The sequence below is a fragment of the Pan paniscus genome, chromosome 10 (genome assembly GCF_029289425.2).
Source record: "Pan paniscus chromosome 10, NHGRI_mPanPan1-v2.0_pri, whole genome shotgun sequence".
In the NCBI taxonomy this organism is placed as follows: domain Eukaryota; kingdom Metazoa; phylum Chordata; class Mammalia; order Primates; family Hominidae; genus Pan; species Pan paniscus.
In genome coordinates, this window is record NC_073259.2 from 74,843,403 (window position 1) to 74,861,639 (window position 18,237).

Consider the following 18,237-nt stretch of genomic DNA (forward strand, 5'->3'; position numbering starts at 1 on the left):
ATAAAAATATAATTCATGGACAGTAGGCATGAAGTGTGCCTAGAACATAAGGTAGCTGGATGATCTTAAAAATATGACTGAAAAATTATAGTGAAAACTAAAGCATTGAGCTTTTATTGAGTAGATCAATCTTTCTTCAAATTTAACAGTGCTAAAAATCACCTAGGATTCCTGTAAAACATATTGATATTTGGTAGGAGAGCTCCTTCTCCTGATCAGTAGATCTAGGCAGCATTGGGCCAAGGAATTGGCATTTTTGGACAAACATATAGGCAGATTCTGGTGCTTCTGATGAAGGTCTTTGGTGGACCACACTTTGAAGGATTGGGGCAGAGTGTTATGATGAGATTTGTGTATATGACGATGATTCTGGATCTTGTGGAAGAAAGGCAAAGGAGGACAGTTCAGCCATGGAAATGCCAGTTTGAGGTGTAAAATATTCTCATCAAGAAATAAGAGCATGAATTAAGGCAGCAGCATCAGGGATGGGGAAGGAAAAGAGAAGTGATAGGTAAATCTCAGAGGCATTTATGTTCAATTGGATGTGGGTGCTGCAAAACTGATTCTGAGGTGTCTAAATTGTATGACTACCACAATTGTATGACTATTACAGGGCTAGTGGCAGCATGGACAGAGATAGGAAATTAGAGTAGTTTGGAGTGGTAGGAATAATAAGCTCAATTATAGACTAGAGAATTTAAGGTACTATATTAGGACATTTTTCTCCTAACACAGAGTTCCTCTTTGGTGAGCTGAAGCAAAATGAGGAATCCACAGGGATCTTGGCACAGCTGAAGGGAAGACATAAGCTGCTGGCCTAGATTACGGGACACCAGTGCCATCTAGACTCTTTTGGCTCTCTGCAGATCTCCTATATTCTCTTTCTATTTCTGTCAGGTTCAGTCACCTAGGGAGAAACTGAGCTCTCTTTATCTTTTCTATTTTCTTTTCAGTTCCAATTTCACAATATTAAGGAAAGACCCTGACGGTCTAACTTTGGCTGTGCACCCATTACATGTCAAATGAGCTGTATTTAGGTGTCCGGGGTAACAGACTAACATTGTAGCTCCTACAGAAACCATGTATTAGGTTGGTGCAAAAGCAATGCCATTTTGGACTGTGAATTTTAAATCATAATTAGGCTCAAACACATCTTTATTAATCAGAATTGGAACAATTGCAATCAACACATTTTTGCCAACGAGAAATAAGTTTGTTTATTCCTGTAGCATAAAAATCCACGTTTCGGGATTCAACAAACTCTTGGAAAGCGTTTTCTGCCTCCTGCTGGTTGTAGAAGCGTTTTCTCTGTGAAAAGTTGAGATGCTTGAAGAAGTGTTAGTTGGTTGGTGAAAGGTCAGGTGAATATAGCGGATGAGGCAAAACTTCATAGCCCCATTTGTTCAACTTTTGAAGTGTTGGTTGTGGGACGTGCGGTCGGGCATTGCCCTGAAGAATTAGGCCCTTTCTGTTGACCAATGCCAGCTGCAGGTGTTGCCATTTCTGGTGCATCTCACTGATTTGCTGAGCATACTTATCAGATGTAATGGTTTCACTGGGATTCAGAAAGCTGTAGGGGATCAGACCAGCAGCAGACCACCAAACAGTGACAATGACTTTTCTGGTGCAAGTTTGGCTTTAGAGATTGCTTTGGAGCTTCTTCTCAGTCCAACCACTGAGCTGGTCATCGCTGGTTGTCATATAAAATCCACTTTTCATTGCACGTCACAATCTGATTGAGAAATGGCTCGTTGTTGTGTAAAATAAGAGAAGACACTTCAAAACGACAATTTTTTTTATTTTTACTCAGCTCATTAGGCATCCATGTATTGAGCTTTTTCACCTTTCCAATTTGCTTCAAATGCCAGACCATCATAGAATGGCCGACTTTGATTTCTTCAGCAACTTCTCTTGTAGTTGTGAGAGGATCAGCTTTAATGATTGCTCTCAATTTTTCATTGTCAACTTCCAATGGCCGACCACTATGCTCTTCATGTTCCAGGCTTTTGTCTCCTTTGCAAAACTTCTTGAACCACCACTGCAATGTACGTTCATTAGAAGTTCTTGCACCAAATGCGTTGTTAATGTTGCGAGTTGTCTCTGCGGCTTTATGGCCCATTTTGAACTCAAATAAGAAAATTGCTCGAATTTGCTTTTTGCCAAACATCATTTCCATAGTCTAAACATAAAATAAACAGTAAGTAATAAATCATGAGAAAAAATGACGTATAACATAACTACATTTATTTAAGAATGTATTCCAATATCAGATGGCAAATTCCAACAATGCAAAAACTGCAATTACGTTTGCACCAACCTAATAGCTCGAGAGAGGGACAAAATACTAGCAGAAAGATGCTGGATAGATAATATTATAGTATTTACCAAAGTGCCTATAGGACTTCCATTTATAGAAGTTGATCTTGAGAGAAGAATAACTAAGGGAAATATTATTTGTTGAATACCTTCTGTATGGCAAACATTTTATGTGGTACATAGTTCATTAAGTCATCTAAACAATCCTCTTAGGGAGACAACATTATCATACCCATTTTCAGCTGGAGAAATTGAGCCTTTGAGAGCAGGTAGTGACAAAATTTTCAGGAAAGTCTATACTTTTAACCATTTAACCATATTAGCTAAAGCCATGGGGGTGAATAAGTTCTCTTCTGGAAAGTATATAAGGTGATTTTCTTTTGAAAGAGAATGCGATGGCTCGCACCTCTAATCCCAACACTTTGGGAGGCCAAGATGGGTGGATCATTTGAGGTCAGGAGTTTGAGACCAGCCTGGCCAACATGGTGAAACACTATCTCTACTAAAAATACAAAAGTTAGCCAGACATGGTGGTGTGCACCTGTAATCCCAGCTACTTGGGAGGCTGAGGCAGGAAAATTGCTTGAGTCTGGGAGGCAGAGATTGCAGTGAGCCAAGATCGTGCCTCTGTACTCCAGTCTGGGTGACATAGTGAGACCCTGTCTCAAAAAAAAAAAAAAAAAAAATAGAGTCTAGAATGGAGCCAATATTTAGGAATAAGTACTGAAAGAGGAGTCACTGAAAGCAAATGAAAACAGGTAAACTATGACAAGGGAAGAAAAATTTGATGTGTTCAAACTGAAGGAAGCAAAACTTTTAAAAAGGAAGAGTTAACCAAGAAATTATCAAAGTGGTAGAGAGAAGCCAGGCCAAAGGAGGCTGCAGCATTTGGCAATTAAGGAACTATTTAGTACAGTTACACTTACATAATAATCTTGTTCGCTGTCCTGCTGTGACTGTGACGATTTAGGCACCCACCATCTCTCACCTGGACTACTGAACATGCTTTCTGTTTTGTATGCTTGTCTCTATTCTTATCTCCACCAATTCATCTTTCACATTGAATGAAAAATAATCTTTTAAAAGCAGGGAACTGATCATAACACTTCCCACTTCCTTGGAAAACCTAAGAAGATATTCCACATTGTTTAGCTTGAAATATATGCCCATCACAATCTCCTAGCAATCTTTCTATTAATAGCTCACTCTAGCAATCTTTCTATTAATAGCTCACTCTATCTTTATTTATGCCACATTAAACTACTCAAAGTTCTCTAAGCATGCAAGATTGTTTCAGCTTCTGTGCTTTGGCACATGCTCTTCTTCCTGCTAGAGAGACTTGTTGAGCCTCCTTCCCCAACATTGGCTGGTGATGAAAAGATTCTATATCTTGATTATGGTGGTAGTTACATGGCAGTATACAATTGCCAAAACTTAAAGAACTGCTACCCTAAAAAGGTTATATTTTATTGCATATAAACTTTAACTAAATAAACCTTAGCTAAATAAATGTTTAAAAAGGATATACTGATAATCTCCAAATATATAGCAATTAAAACAAACATTTCTAAATAACCAATGAGCCAAATAAAAAATTTCAAAGAAAACTGGTAAATATAAAGTCAATGAAACCAAAAGTATTTTTAAAGCTAAATAAACTGGATAAATCTTCAACTAAACTTATCAATAAAAAAGATTGAAACTATAACTTAGCAATATTAGGAATGAAAGAAGGGATATCAATAAAAATTCTATATACATCAAAAGGATACTAAGGAAACAGTGTAAACAACTTTATGCCATGGCATTCAATAAATTAGAAAAAATGTACAAATTCTTTAAAAGTCACAGGTTATCTAAACTGACAGAAGAAGAAATAGAAAATCTGAGTACCATCATGTCTAGTAAAGAAATTAATAGCCATTTTACAAGGAAAATTCCAGGCTCTCATGATCTCAACTTTTAATTCTACCAAAAATTTAAGGAAGAAATAATAATTAAATAAAATTCTTTCAGAAAATGGACGAGGAGGGAAGACCTCCAGATTTATTTTATGAGACTAGCAGAATCCTAATATCAAAATGGAATGTAGACATTGCTGATAAAACAACAAAAAACAACCCCTAAACCACAAAAAAAGAAAGAAAGAAAAGAAAAGGAAAAAATGTTCTTCATGAAGATAGATGAAGAAATTATAAATAAGATATAAGTAAATTGAATCCAGGAATATAGAGATGATATCATGACCAGGGAAAACTTATCCTTGGAATTCAAGGTTGGTTTAATACTCAACAATCAAACAATTCATTTTGGCCTATTAACAGAATAAAGGGGAAAGAGCTTAAGATTATCACAATATATGCAGAAAAAATTTTTTGACAAAATTGAATAACAATTCATAATAAACTCAGCAAACTATGAATAACAGGAAATGTCCCTGATATGACAAAGTAATCTATAAAAATCCTAACCATAATGTAATATTTAATAGTGAAAGACTGAATCCTTTTTCCTCTCATACTGATACCAAGTCAATGATGTCCACTCTCATTATTCCTATTCAACATCATACTTGAGGTGATACCTAGTGTAACAAGACAAGAAAAAAATACTGATGGAAAAGAAGCAAATCTGTCTTTATTTGTAGATCATACCATCATGAACATAGAAAATCTTAAGGAATCTACAACAGTACTAGAATTTATAAAGTGAAGTTAGCAATGTTGCAGGATACAAAGACATTTCCATACTAATAATGAACAATTAGAAAATGATATTTAAAAATACCATTTACAGTACTATCAAAATCACAAAATATTTTGAGATAGATTTAGTGAGCTATGGTATATACAGGATATATACACTGAACACAGTTGGAAACATAGCTGAGAGATAAAGGAAGACCTAGCTAAATAGAGTGACATGTTGTATTCATGGATTGGAAGACTCAAGGTTGTTAAGATGTAAATCTCCCTAAAGTGATCTATAGATCCAATACAATCATAATCAAAATATTAGTGGAATTTTGTAGAAATTGACAAGCCAATTAATTTCAAAATTTATACGGAAATGAAAGGTGCATTGAATAACTCAAGTAATCTTGAAAATGAAGAATAAATTTGGAGAACTTATTCTACATTATTTCAAAATTTACTAAAAATCTACAGTATAAAGCAGAATGGCATAGGCAAAAGAATAGACATGGATAAATGATACAGAACAGAAAGTTCAAGAGGAGATTTACATGTACGGTCAAGTTATTTTCAAAAAATATACCAAGGTAATTTGATGGGGGAACAGATTGCTTTTTCAAAAATGAATTTTGTCCACACACAAAAAAATGAGAAAATGAGCCTCAATGCCTACCTTATACTTTACACAGAAGTAAACCAAAACTATAACACAGAACCAACATAAAAGCTGTGACCATATAATTCCTAAAAATAAATTTAGGAGAATATATTTATGATCTTAAGCTGGACAAAAATTTCTTAGAGAGGAAAGTCAATGCATTAAGCTATTGAATAAACAAAAATTGCTAATTTGAATTGATCAAAATTAAAATATTCCTTAAAAACACCAAGAGCAAGTCACCAATGGGCAACAAATGTTCTCAATACATATAGCTGACAAATAACATATGCATAATACATTTTTTAAAAGTAATAGAAAGAATGAATAAGACCTAGTATTTGATAGCACAGTGGGATGACTGTAGTCAATAATAATTTAATTGCATATTTACAAATGACTAAGAGTATAGTTGTTTTGTTTGCAATACAAAGGATCAGTGCTTAAGGGGATGGATTTTCCATGATGTGATTATTATGCATTGTATGCTCATATCAAAACATCTCATGTACCCCATAAAGATATACACCTACTGTGTACTCACAAAAATTAAAAATTAAAATTAAATATATAGATATATTTTCAAAGTTACAGTTCAATAATAAAAAGATAACCCAATTAAAACAAGATGGGCAAAAGTGTGAACAGATGCTTTACAGAAGAAGTGCATTAGTTTTCTATTGCTGTGTAAGATACTGCCACAAACTTAAGCGACTTCTAACAATGCCCATTTATTTTCTCATAGTTCTCTTGGTCCAGGTGGGCTTGATGGGGTGTTTTGCTTAGAGTCTCTCGAGCAAAAATCAAGGTATTGACCAGGCTGGGCTCTTATTAGGAGGGTCCAATTTTTATTTGGAGAATTCACTTTTAGGTTCATTCAGGTTGTTGGAAGAATTTCATTCCTCATGGCTATAAGAATTTCACTCACTTCATTGCTGCTTGTTGGCTGGGGACTATGTGCAGGTCTTGAGGCCACTCAGATCCTTGACCCATGGCCCTCTTCATCTAAGGAACAGAGAACCTCCCTCACATCAAATACTTCTCATTCTTCAGCTCTATCCGAATTTCTCTTCTACCACCAGCCTGAGAAAACACTGATTTTAAAAGGGTTTATGTGATTAAATTAGGCATGGATAATCTGCCTACTTTTTTCTTTTTTTGGCTTTATCAAAGTATAACTGACAAATAAAATTTTATATATTTAAGCTGTACAACATGATGATTTGATACACATTGCAAAATGATTATCACACTCAAGTTAATTAATGCATCAATCACCTCACATAATTGCTTTTTTAAAATGTGAGAACACTTAAAGTCTACACTTTCAGCAAATTTCAAGTATACAATGCAGTATTATTAGCTATAGTTATATTGTACATTAGATACTCAGAACATACTCATCTTATAACTGCATGTTTGTACCATCTAGCCAACTTCTTCCCCACCTCCCCTGCTCCCTAGCCCTTGGCAACCACCATTCTACTTCCACTTTCTATGAGTTTGAACTTTTCTTGTTCTTTTTAGATTCCACACAAAAGTATTTGTCTTTCTCTGCCTGGATTATTTTACTTAGCATCATGCCATCCAGGTCCACCCATATTGTTCCCACGAATGGTAAGATTTTCTCCTTTTTTATGTCTGAATAATATTTCATTCTATATGTATATGAAATGTATTTACATACATATATAATATATATAAGTATACATGTATATGTTTTATTTATCCATTTATTCATCAATAGACAGGTTGTTTCCATAGCTTGATCATTGTGAATAATATCGTAAAGAACATGGGAGTACAGATATGTTCTCCTTGAGAACTGATTTTTGTTTCCTTTGGACATATACTCAGAATTGGTATCGCTGGATGGTGTGGTAGTTCTGCTTTTAATTTTTTGAGGAACCTCCACACTGTTTTATGTAATGGCTGTACCAATTTACATTTCCACTAACAGTGCTCAAGTGTTCCCTTTTCCCTACATCCTTATCAATACTGATCTTATAATTTCAATAACAGCCACCCTAACGGATGTGAGGTGATATATCATGGAGGTTTTAATTTGCATTTTCTGATGATTAGTAATGTTCGCCACATTTTCATGTACCTATTGGCCATGTGTATGTCTTCTTTGGCAAAATGTGTATTCAAGTCCTTGGATTGTGTTTTTTAAATGATATTGAGCTGTATGAATTCCTTATATACTTTAGATATTAACCCCTTATCATATATATGGTTTGCAAATATTTTCTCCTATTCTGTAGTTTGCCTTTCCATTTTGTTGTTTCCTTTTTTGTGTGCAGAAGCTTTTTAGTTTCATGTGGTCCCGTTTGTTTATTTTTGGTTTAGTTGCCTGTGCTTTTGGTGTTAAATCTAAGGAATCATTGCCAAGATCAATGTCAATAAGATTTTCCCCTATCGTTTCTTTGAAAATTTTTATAGGTTCAGATATGACATTTAGTTTTTAATAAATTTGAGTTTATTTTTGTGTATTATGTATAATAGGAGTCCAATGTCATTCTTTTTGTTTGTGAATATCCAGTTTTTCCAACACCAATTGTTGAAATGACTATTCTTTCCTCATTATGTGATACTGACACCTTTGTTGAAGATCAGTTGACTATATATCTATGGGTTTATTTCTGGGTTCTGTCTTCTGTTTCATTGGTCTTTGTATCTGTTTTTATGCCAGTGCCATACTGTTTTGATTACTGTAGCTTTGTAATATATTTTGAAATCAAGACGTGTGATGTCTCCAGCTTTGTTCTTGTTTCTCAAGATTGCATTGGCTATTTAGGGTCTTATTGTGGTTCCATATGAATTTTAGGATTTTTTTCCATTTCTGTAAAAAATGCCATTGGGGTTTTAATCAGGATTACGTTGAATCTGTAGTTCGCTTTGGGTAGTATGTCATTTCAACAGTATTTATTCCTCCAATCCATGAACATAGGATGACTTTTTATTTATATATATCTTCAAATCTTCTTGCTTTTAAAAATTGATACATAATAATTGTCATATTTATGGGGTACATGTGACATTTTGATACATGCACACAATATGTAATATTCAAATGTGATTAGGATAATCTATCACCTCAAATAGTTGCCATTTCTCTGTGTTGGGAATATTTAAAATCTTTTAATTATTTTGAAATACACAATAAATTATAGTTAACTATAGTCACTCTATTGTGCTATTGAACACTAGAACTCATTCTATCTAACTGTATTTTTGTGGTCGTTAACTAACCTCTCTTAATTCTCCCCTGGCAACTCCCACCTGGTTTCCAGCCTCTGGCTACCATTATTCTATTCTCTCTCTACATGAGATCAACTTTTTTAGTTTCCGCATATGAATGAGAACGTACTATATTTCTCTTTCTGTGCCTGGCTTATTGTAGCTAACATATTAATCTCCAGTTCCATCTATGTTGCTGCAAATGTATGTTTTCAGTTTATTTCATCAATGTCTTATAGTTTTCATTGTACAAATCTTTTGGTTCTTAGTTAAATTTATTCCTGAGTATTTTTTTTTAATGTTACCAAAATTGGGTTGCTTTCATCATTTCTCTTTTAGGTTGTTGTTAGGGCATTGGCCACAACTGATTTTTGTATGTTGATTTTATATCCTGCAACTTTATGAACTTTTTAATTTGTTTTAACAGTTTTTTTTTGGTGCAGCTTTTAGAGTTTTCTGCATATAAGTTCATGTCATCTGTAAATTATACTACTTCATTTCCAATTTGACTGTTTTTTAAATTTCTTTTTCTAGTCTAATTATTCTGGCTAAGACTTTCAGTAGTATGTTGAATAGAGTGATGAGAGTGGTCACCCTTGTCTTCTTCCTGACTTCAAAGGAAGTGCTTTCCAACTTTTCATGATGAATACGTTGTTAGCCATGGGTTGGCCATATATGACATTTATTATGTTGAGGGGCATTCCTTCTAAATATCAAATTTGTTGAGAATTTTTATTACAAAATATGTTGAATATTTTGCAAACATTTTGTATCTATTGAAATGATCATAGGATTTTCACCCCTCATTCTGTTAATATGGTTTTTCACATTCATTGATTTGCATATGTTGAATCATCCCTGGGATAAATCACTGTTGGATTTGGTTTGCTAGTATTTTGTTGAGAATTTTATATCTATGTTCAGCAGGAATATTGGCTGGTATTTTCTTTTCTTGTAGTTTTCTTGTCTGGCTTTGGTATCACGGAAATTCTGGCCTCATAAAATGAATTTGGAAGTGTTCCATTCTCTTCAATTTTTGGAAGCGGTTGAGAATAATTAGTATTAATTTTTCTTTAAATGTTTGGCAGAATTCCCTTGTGAAGCCATCTGGTAGTGACTTTCCGTTGTAGGGAGACTTTTGATTACTGATTCAATCTCCTGACTAGTTTTAGGCCTCTTCAGATTTTCTATTTCTTCATGATTCAATTTTGGTAGGTTTTGTGTTTCTAGGAATTTATCCTTCTTTTGGGGGTTATCCAATTTATTGGCATATAATTTTTTATAGTAATCTGTTACGATCCTTTGTATTCTGTCACATCAGTTATAATGTCTTCTTTTTCACTTTTGAGTCTTCTCTCTTTTTTCTTAGTATAGCTAAGGATTTCAAATTTTGTTTATCTTTTCAAGAAATCAGCTCTTCATTTTATTGGTCTTTTCTTTTGTTTCTCTTGTCTCTATTTTATGTATTTCTTCTCTGAGCATAGTTATTTTCTCTTTTCTGCTAATTGTGGGCTTAGATTGTTCTTTTTCTAGTTTCTTGAGGTGTAACATTAGGGCTTTTTTATTTGAGATCTTTCATTTTTCTTAATGTAGGCATTTATTGTTACCAAATTCCCCCTGTACTGCTTTTGCTGCATCCCATAAGTTTTGAGAGGCTGTGTTTCCATTTTCACTGGTCTCAAGATTTAAAAAAAAATTCTCCTTTGATTTCTTCTTTGATACATTAATTGTTCAGGAGTATGTTCTTTAGTTTCCACATATTTGTGACTTTTTCAAGATTCCTCCTGTTATTCATTTCTAATTTTACACCATTGTGGCTGGAAAAGATAGTTGGTATGATTTCAGTCTTCTTAAACTTATTAAGACATGTTTTGTGACCTAACATATAATCCATCCTACAGAATATTCTGTGTGCACATGAGAAGAATTTGCATTCTATTATTGTTGGATGGAGTGCTCTGTACATGTCTGTTAGATCCATTTGGCCTAAGATGTCAATTCCAGTGTTTCCTTATTGATTTTCTGTCTGAATTATCTATCTATTGCTGAAAGTGGGGTGTTAAAATTCCTTAAAGTTGTTACATTGCTGATTATTTCTTTTTTAGTTGGGTTAATATGTGCTTAATATGCTTAGATGCTGTAATGTTGGATACATATATATTTACAGTTGTTATATGACCCCCTTATTAATTATATAATTAATTAAATAATTATATTTGTTCTCTTGTTGCATTTTTGAGGTAAAGTCTATTTTGTGTGATAAAAGTATAGCTACCCATCCCTGCCCTATTTTAGTTTTCCTTTGCATGGAATATATTTTTCATCCCTTCATTTTCAGCCTATATGTTTCCTGAAAACTGAAGTGAGTATTTCACAGGCAGCAAATAGTTGGGCCCTTTAAAACATCTATTTAGCCATTTAACGAAGTATTTATTGAAGAATTTAATCAATTTACATGTAAACTAATGATTGCTATATAAAAACTTACTATTGTCAACTCATTGTTTTCTAACTGTTTTATAGTTTTTCTTTCTTGATGTCTTTCTTTGAGATTTAATAGTTTTCTGTAGTGGTATGCTTTGTTTTTTTTCTCTTTATCTTTTGTGAGTCTACAGGTTTTTGCTTGGTAGTTACCATGAGGCATACATAAAACATCTTGTAGTTATAATAGTCTATTTTAAGCTGACAACAACCTAATTGCAATTGCTTAGAAAAACCTCTACCCTTTTACTCTCATGACAATTTGTGTTTTGATGTTATATTTTTATATTGTATATTCATTAGCAAATTTTTTACATTTAGTTATTTTAAAATATTTTTGTCTTTTAACCATTATACTAGAGTTAAATGATTTACACACCACCACTGGAGTATTAGAGTATTCTAAATTCGACTATATGCTTTCCTTTACTAGTGAGTTTTATGTGTTCATATATTTTCATGTTACTAATTAGTCTTTTTTCATTTCAGCTTGAAGAATTTCCTCATAGCTTAGCTCCCACTTATGAGTGAGAACAAGTGATGTTTGGTTTTTCATTCCTGAGCTACTTCACTTAGAATGACTAGATAATTTCAAATGATCTGTCTTACAGTTCACAGATTTTTGGTCTACTTGATTAAGCCTGCTATTGATGCTCTCTATTGCATTTTTCATTTTATTCATTGTATTCTTTAGCTCCAGAAGTTCTTTTTTATTATTTATCTCCATTGAGCTGCTAGTTTGTATGTTTTCCTTATTTCAGAGTTATCTATGTTCTCTTTGAACTCACTGAGCTTCCTTAAGACATTTATTTTAAATTCGTTGCCCAGCAATTTACAGATCTCTATTTCTTTTAGATCAGTTCCTGGAAAATTGTGTTCCTCTGATGGTATGTTTCCTTGACTTCGCATGTATCTTATAGTTTTGAATTGGTATCTGAGCAATTGATGGAGCAGTTATTCCTTCTAGACTTTATAGACTAGCTTCACGGGAAAAGACATTCACCTGCAGGTTGGTGTGAGGGCACTGACTGGATGGAGTGTGGAAATTATGGCTTTGGGGAAGGCCCAGTATAATCTCCACATGGCTTCATCTGCTGAGGTTAACATTGGCAAAGATTGCAGGATTCTTTAATGGCCAAGGCAATGCATGTCTGCAGCGGTGATGAAAGCAGTTGGGATCTTTGGTGGCTGCTAGGAAACTCTTGATCTCTTTTTCTCCCACAGGGGATGTCACAGTTGAGGGGATCCCTCTTGGTGCCAAGCCCAGCACATAGGCACCCTCACAGTGGCAGTGACAATGGTGTCTGATGCACAAGTGGGCATCTGCAGAGCAGCCACAGAGACAGGGTCTGGAGTGCAGGCACTGTGGACAGACAGCAGCTCCAGGGTCCAGGGCTCTGGCTAGCCCACAGTGACAGGAGTTCCAATGTTTGAGATGCAGGAGCCTGCCAAGTGACCATATAGCCAGGGTCCAGAGTATGAACACATGCAGATAGACAGTGGCTCTGTGTCCAGGGCACTGGCTATACTTTGACAGCTGTGGCTCTAGTGCCTGAGACACTATGTATGTGCAACAGCCATAGAGCTAGGTATGGAGTGTGGGCATGTGCAGAGTGTTCACAGAACTGGGGTCCGAGGTGCATGTGTGTGCAGAGAAATTGTGGCTCTGGGTTCCAGAGCAGGCATGGGGTTGGGGGTAGGGGTGGCAGCCCTGGTCTCTGGCCAACACAAAAGCACATCCTTTTAGACAGTGTGCAGCAATGTTTCCCTCTCCTGGAGATCTATGGTGGGATGGCTGTTGGTTACTTCAGTGGCAAAAGCTACTGATGTCCTCTGTAGAGTAGGCCAATAGGGTCAGTGCCAACAAACACTATGGGGTTTTCTGCTGTGGGGGTTGTTGAGGTCCTCAGTGGCTAAGACTACCAAGGTCCTTTAGAGGATAGGCCACTGTGGATCATGATGGGACCCAACATATGGCTGATACACATAACTCATCCCTGTTTGTTTAATCTTTGTTTATGGCCATCTGCAGACATTGCTAAGCCAATCTCCCAAGTGACTTTTTTTTTTTCCACTGTGTTCTTGCTTACTGGATTTTTGAGCCCTCCTAGGTCTATTTTTGTTTGTGGATAGCTGTCTAATTGTTGTGTTTTGTGGAAGTATAAAGGCTGGCATCTCCTACTTTGTCATCTTGCTGATGTCACCCCTAATATGCCTATTTTAAAGTCAACTAGTTAGTAACCCTAATTATATCTATAAAATCCCTTTTGTCATGTAACATAATGTAATCACAGGAGTAACACCAGGAGTAAATGTCGTGGGAGCCACCTTAGAGTTGTGCCTACCATGAAAAAATATATAAATGACCAGTAACACCATGAAAATATGTGTTCAAAATCATTTGTTATAAGGTAGATGCAAATTAAAACCACAATCAAGAACCAGTCGACTCACATGCAATATAAGGGCTAAAATTTAGAAAAAGAACAAGATAATACTAAATATTGGCAAGATTGTGAAGCAAGTGCCATACTTTTCTGAAGGGAATGTAAAATGTTTCAATCACTTTGAAGAACATTTTGGTAATTTCTGTAAAGTTAAATGTATAGTTACCATATGACTCAGCAAATCTACTGCTTAATATTTACCCAAGAGGAAAACAAAAAAAACAAAACACCTATGTTTACAAAACGGTTCACCGAAACTTCATTCATCACTGCCCAAAACTGGAAATAACCCAAACGTATACAGATAGGTGAATGAATAAACAAACTGCATATTCATACAGTGAAATTCTACTCAGCAATAAAAGGAATAAACTATTCATATATACAACAACATGGATGAATCTCAAAAATATTATGCTTACCTAAAGAAGCCAGACACAAGGGAGTATGTACTGTATGACTCCTTTTATATGACATTTGTGAACTAATCTCCAGTGATAGACTTCAGGTCACTTGTTACCCAAAGTGAGAGATAGTTAGACTGACTAGTTAAAGGCACAAGATAACTTCCTCGGGAGATAGAAATACTTTGTATCTTTTTGGGATGATGGTTATTTCAAAAGACTTTGGATTTTACATGTATCATGGATACTTTTTATTTCATGAAAATTATACTTACAATGTTGATTTAAAAATATATTGTATATATTTCTGAAAGAAACAATGATTTATATTCTTGTATTATTTAACACTTCTGGAATGTAGCTAATGAAAATTAGAGATAAAATGCAAACAAGCTGTAAGTATTTTAAAAAGGAAGGGTACCACTATTTGCAGATGAAATCATATTTCCGGAAAGTCAAGGTAACAGGGTGAAATAGCTCTGGGATTACTGAGAAGTCTTAATAAAGTGTCTGGATATAAGATAAATATACTTTTTTGGGACAAAATAAATAGTACATCCTTAATAGCAGTACAAAATATTAAAACAAAAATATGAAATTTGTATGATCTTTACAAAATATGCACAGACCTCTATAAATTTAATATTGAGATAAAAGGAAGACAAATAAATGGGAAACTACATTTCTGGGTGAAGAGACAAAGCACTAAAAATATGTTCCTTATAAATTACTTCCTAGTTTTAATAAATTCCAATAAAATCCCCCAAAGAGAGGAGCTTTGAAAATTTTGAAAAGAGTGAAAAGGGGACTGGCACTGTCAGGGTTACAATATAATTTAATCTCTGATAATCAAATCAGTCTAATCATAGCAATATAATAAAAAATTGAAACAGATCAATTGAACAGAATAGGTAGCCCGGAAACAGATCTTTTTATGAACTAATTATGTGTATATGACAAAAGTGGTATTACACCACAATGCAGAAGAAAAAGATTATTCAGTAAATGGTGTTGGTGTAACAAATAAAGTATTAATGCAGATTTTCATCCCATAGTGTATGCCAAAATAAATTCCAAAATCAAATTTTTACTAAAGCCTTTAAACAAATATAAATGAAGGTAAATATTTATTAACTAAAGTGTTCTAATACATTGCAAAGGCAACAAGCAGCAAATTTGCCTACATAAAATTTCCCTTAGAAGAAAGTTCAATGAAGTGCAATAGACCCTAGAGATCTGACTCATCACTAGCTTCTATGTCTAGCACATAGTGTGTGCTCTAATAAATCTTTACAGAACACATGAAAACTTTTTTCTTACTTTTTTGAAAGGCAGCAGCACTATCATTTTTTAACAATATGACAAATTGGGAAAAATGTGTCATATATGAAGCAGGATTAGTATCCTCTTATTAAACATTTGATTAGTATACTCTTATTAAACATTTATACAAATGGTAAACTTCATTAAGACCCATGAGGTACACAAGTATGTGAACAAACTGCCACAAAAGGGGGGATACAAAGATTAATCAATATTGGGGAAATGTTGAATGTGAATAACAGAATTGAATATTATCTGTCAAGTTGAAATATTTTTTTAAAATAAAAAATAGCAATATCCAATGCTGGTTTGAGTATAAGTGTAATAGGTCATCTCATACAATTTGGGGGACTTAATACGAACTTCATAGAAGGGTGATTTTGCATTCTATGTTGACGGCCTTAAAAATATCTACCACTTTTGATCCTGTAATTATTTTTCAGATAATTTATCTTAAAACATTACTTGTTAGAAAGAAAAAAAGTTTATGAAAAAAGGTCATCATATGATCACAGATATTAGTAAAATTGGGCAAATAGATGTCAAACAACGGGAAAATGAATCTTATGGTATAGACTTTCAATGGAATAGTATATAGCCATTGAAATTATTTTAAAAATTATTCTATATTTATTTAAATTATTTACCTTTATTGTCCCATTAAACAGAGGAGGAAGCTGATACACAGAGGGTTTATGTGACTTGTTCAGTCTCTGAACTAACTAGCAGGATGTGATATAGAGCAGGCTGCCTTCCTAGTCCACACTCTTAATCAATGCACCATACCGCCTGTGTTTGTTAAAACATAAAAAAAAAATGTTTTCAGTAGTTTTATGGGTGTGTGTGCACAGGTGCATCTATGGGGGGCTCCTTGATCTCCTCTGTACACTTTCACATCTTCCAAAGTTTCTACAATAAGCATGATTTTTAAACATTGTAAATGACCTTAATGAATTGTAATATTCTTTTATAATCCTCAAGTAAACTTCATTTTGTGTAGTCACACTCAGAGTTTTCATCTTGGGATTATTGGCACCCCCTATTTCCAGTTCTCTCTCCACAGATGCCCTGGAGAGCCTCTGGCCTCGCGTCCAGCTTGCTCACCCGGCCTCCCTGGGCTGCATCCATAGTACCAGGGTCCTCACTGTTGAAACGCTCTCTTATTTCCCTGCGCCGCTGCAGACAGCTCCAGGGTAAAGTTGTCAAGCGTTCAAAGGCCACAGGAACGGAGTCTTCGGACCCTCCCAGGTTTCGGCCCCATGTGGCCTCGCAGATTCCTAGCGGCCGCGGGTTCAAGTCCCAGCCGCTGACGCAGGCCAGGCACTCACCCGGAAACGCAGCGACCTTCCCAAGAGTGGGGCGCCCGCGGAGAAATCCCCTGGGACTGGCAGGGCTGGAGTCGGCCTGCGTCGCACAGGCCAGGAGGCCACCGGTGTTTAGGATTCAGATCTGGGGACCAGCGCCAGCAGACCGCAGTCCTGCAGCGGCGCCCCTTGAGGACGGCACGCGGAGCCTCAGGGGCAGCAGTCCGCCCGGCTGACCATCCTTTATTAAAATAGGACAGTTCCTGAAAACAATGCTTATCTCAAGCTGAGTCAAAACTGGCTCTTGAGAAAATCCGGTGTTAATTAAAGAGGGTTGTCGGGGACAAAATTCACGGCTTGTGTTTTGCGGGGGAGTGGTTGTGGGGTGATCTTAATATAAACACGTTATCTCGAGAGTTAATTATGTCTCTGGTTGGAAATAGGAGAAGAGGGTGACTGTTTACGCAGTCCATGGGAACCAGCGTCTCACTTTCGGGGACCGTGGGCAAGGGTCGCCCTTCGATAGCGCGGCGGCTGGTCCACCAGAGAAACCAAGTTTTCTAGGTCGCCGGGGAAAAGCGGAAAATTAAGACTTGAGCCAGCCTTGCTCCTGTGAGACATTCGTGCACTCATAACCCAGCAGTGGGTGCCTCTACCTAGAATGAGCCCTTCATTTCCCGGATCCCTTCAGGGGGAAGCAGCGAAATCCCCAAATCCGCTTCCTTACGTGGCTAATAAAGGGGTGCTTACAGAGCATAGAAAAACAAAACAAAGAAACAAGAATACCTTGAGTGTTTTGACGTTTGAAAACCCGACTCCGGAGAATCATGGAATCATATTCCAAGTTTCAGTGTCTAATGAAGTTTAGGGGACGCCTATTACTTGGGGTTGTAAAATCGCGGCGTCGCGCGCGCCCCAAGTCAAAGCTGAGCAGAGCAGGGATGGGGAGGGTCTGCGGCCCCAGGCGCGGCGCGCGGGGCTTCTGCCCAGTTTCCTGCCTCACAGCCGCGGTGTCCGCCCCGGCCCAGAGCAGTTTGAGCAATTTAGAAACTCGATAGGAGGCAGCAGCTGGTCTCCCACCACCCTAAAAATAATCCGCTCCGGCGCACTGCGTGCTTCGCTTAGGGGAGGAAAACTGTCATCGGAGTAAGTGAATCCGTGTCTTTTACATGAATGCCATTTAAACATTTTTAGGAATAACTGTAAGTTGTCGATTTTGAGCTAACATTTCTGCTATCCAAAAACGCCCTCGCACTCTCTCGCACTCTCTCGGCACTTAGCTTTCGCGATCGCTATTTCTAGAATTAAGGGACGAGGCCCGGCTCGAGAAGTGAAGGGGTGGGGATCAGGTTTCCAGTTTTACTTCAA

At 36.1% G+C, this 18,237-nt stretch overlaps 1 protein-coding gene and 1 pseudogene across 3 annotated transcripts in view; one reads left to right on the top strand and one right to left on the bottom strand.

The window, feature by feature from the left end:
- Nucleotides 1–1,158: 1,158 nt before the first annotated feature.
- Nucleotides 1,159–2,176, bottom strand: LOC129393520 (histone-lysine N-methyltransferase SETMAR-like; annotated as a pseudogene).
- Nucleotides 2,177–7,970: 5,794 nt separating this feature from the next.
- The window catches only part of ABCC9 (ATP binding cassette subfamily C member 9), a 153,073-nt gene continuing 142,806 nt past the window's right edge, over nucleotides 7,971–18,237 (top strand). For 2 of the 3 annotated variants that reach the window (XM_063593166.1, XM_063593167.1), the window contains exon 1: nucleotides 7,971–18,071. The gene's annotated coding sequence lies outside the window, so the exon portion shown is untranslated. The remainder of the gene's footprint in view (nucleotides 18,072–18,237) is intronic. The other variant, XM_008954322.5, reaches the window with a different exon arrangement.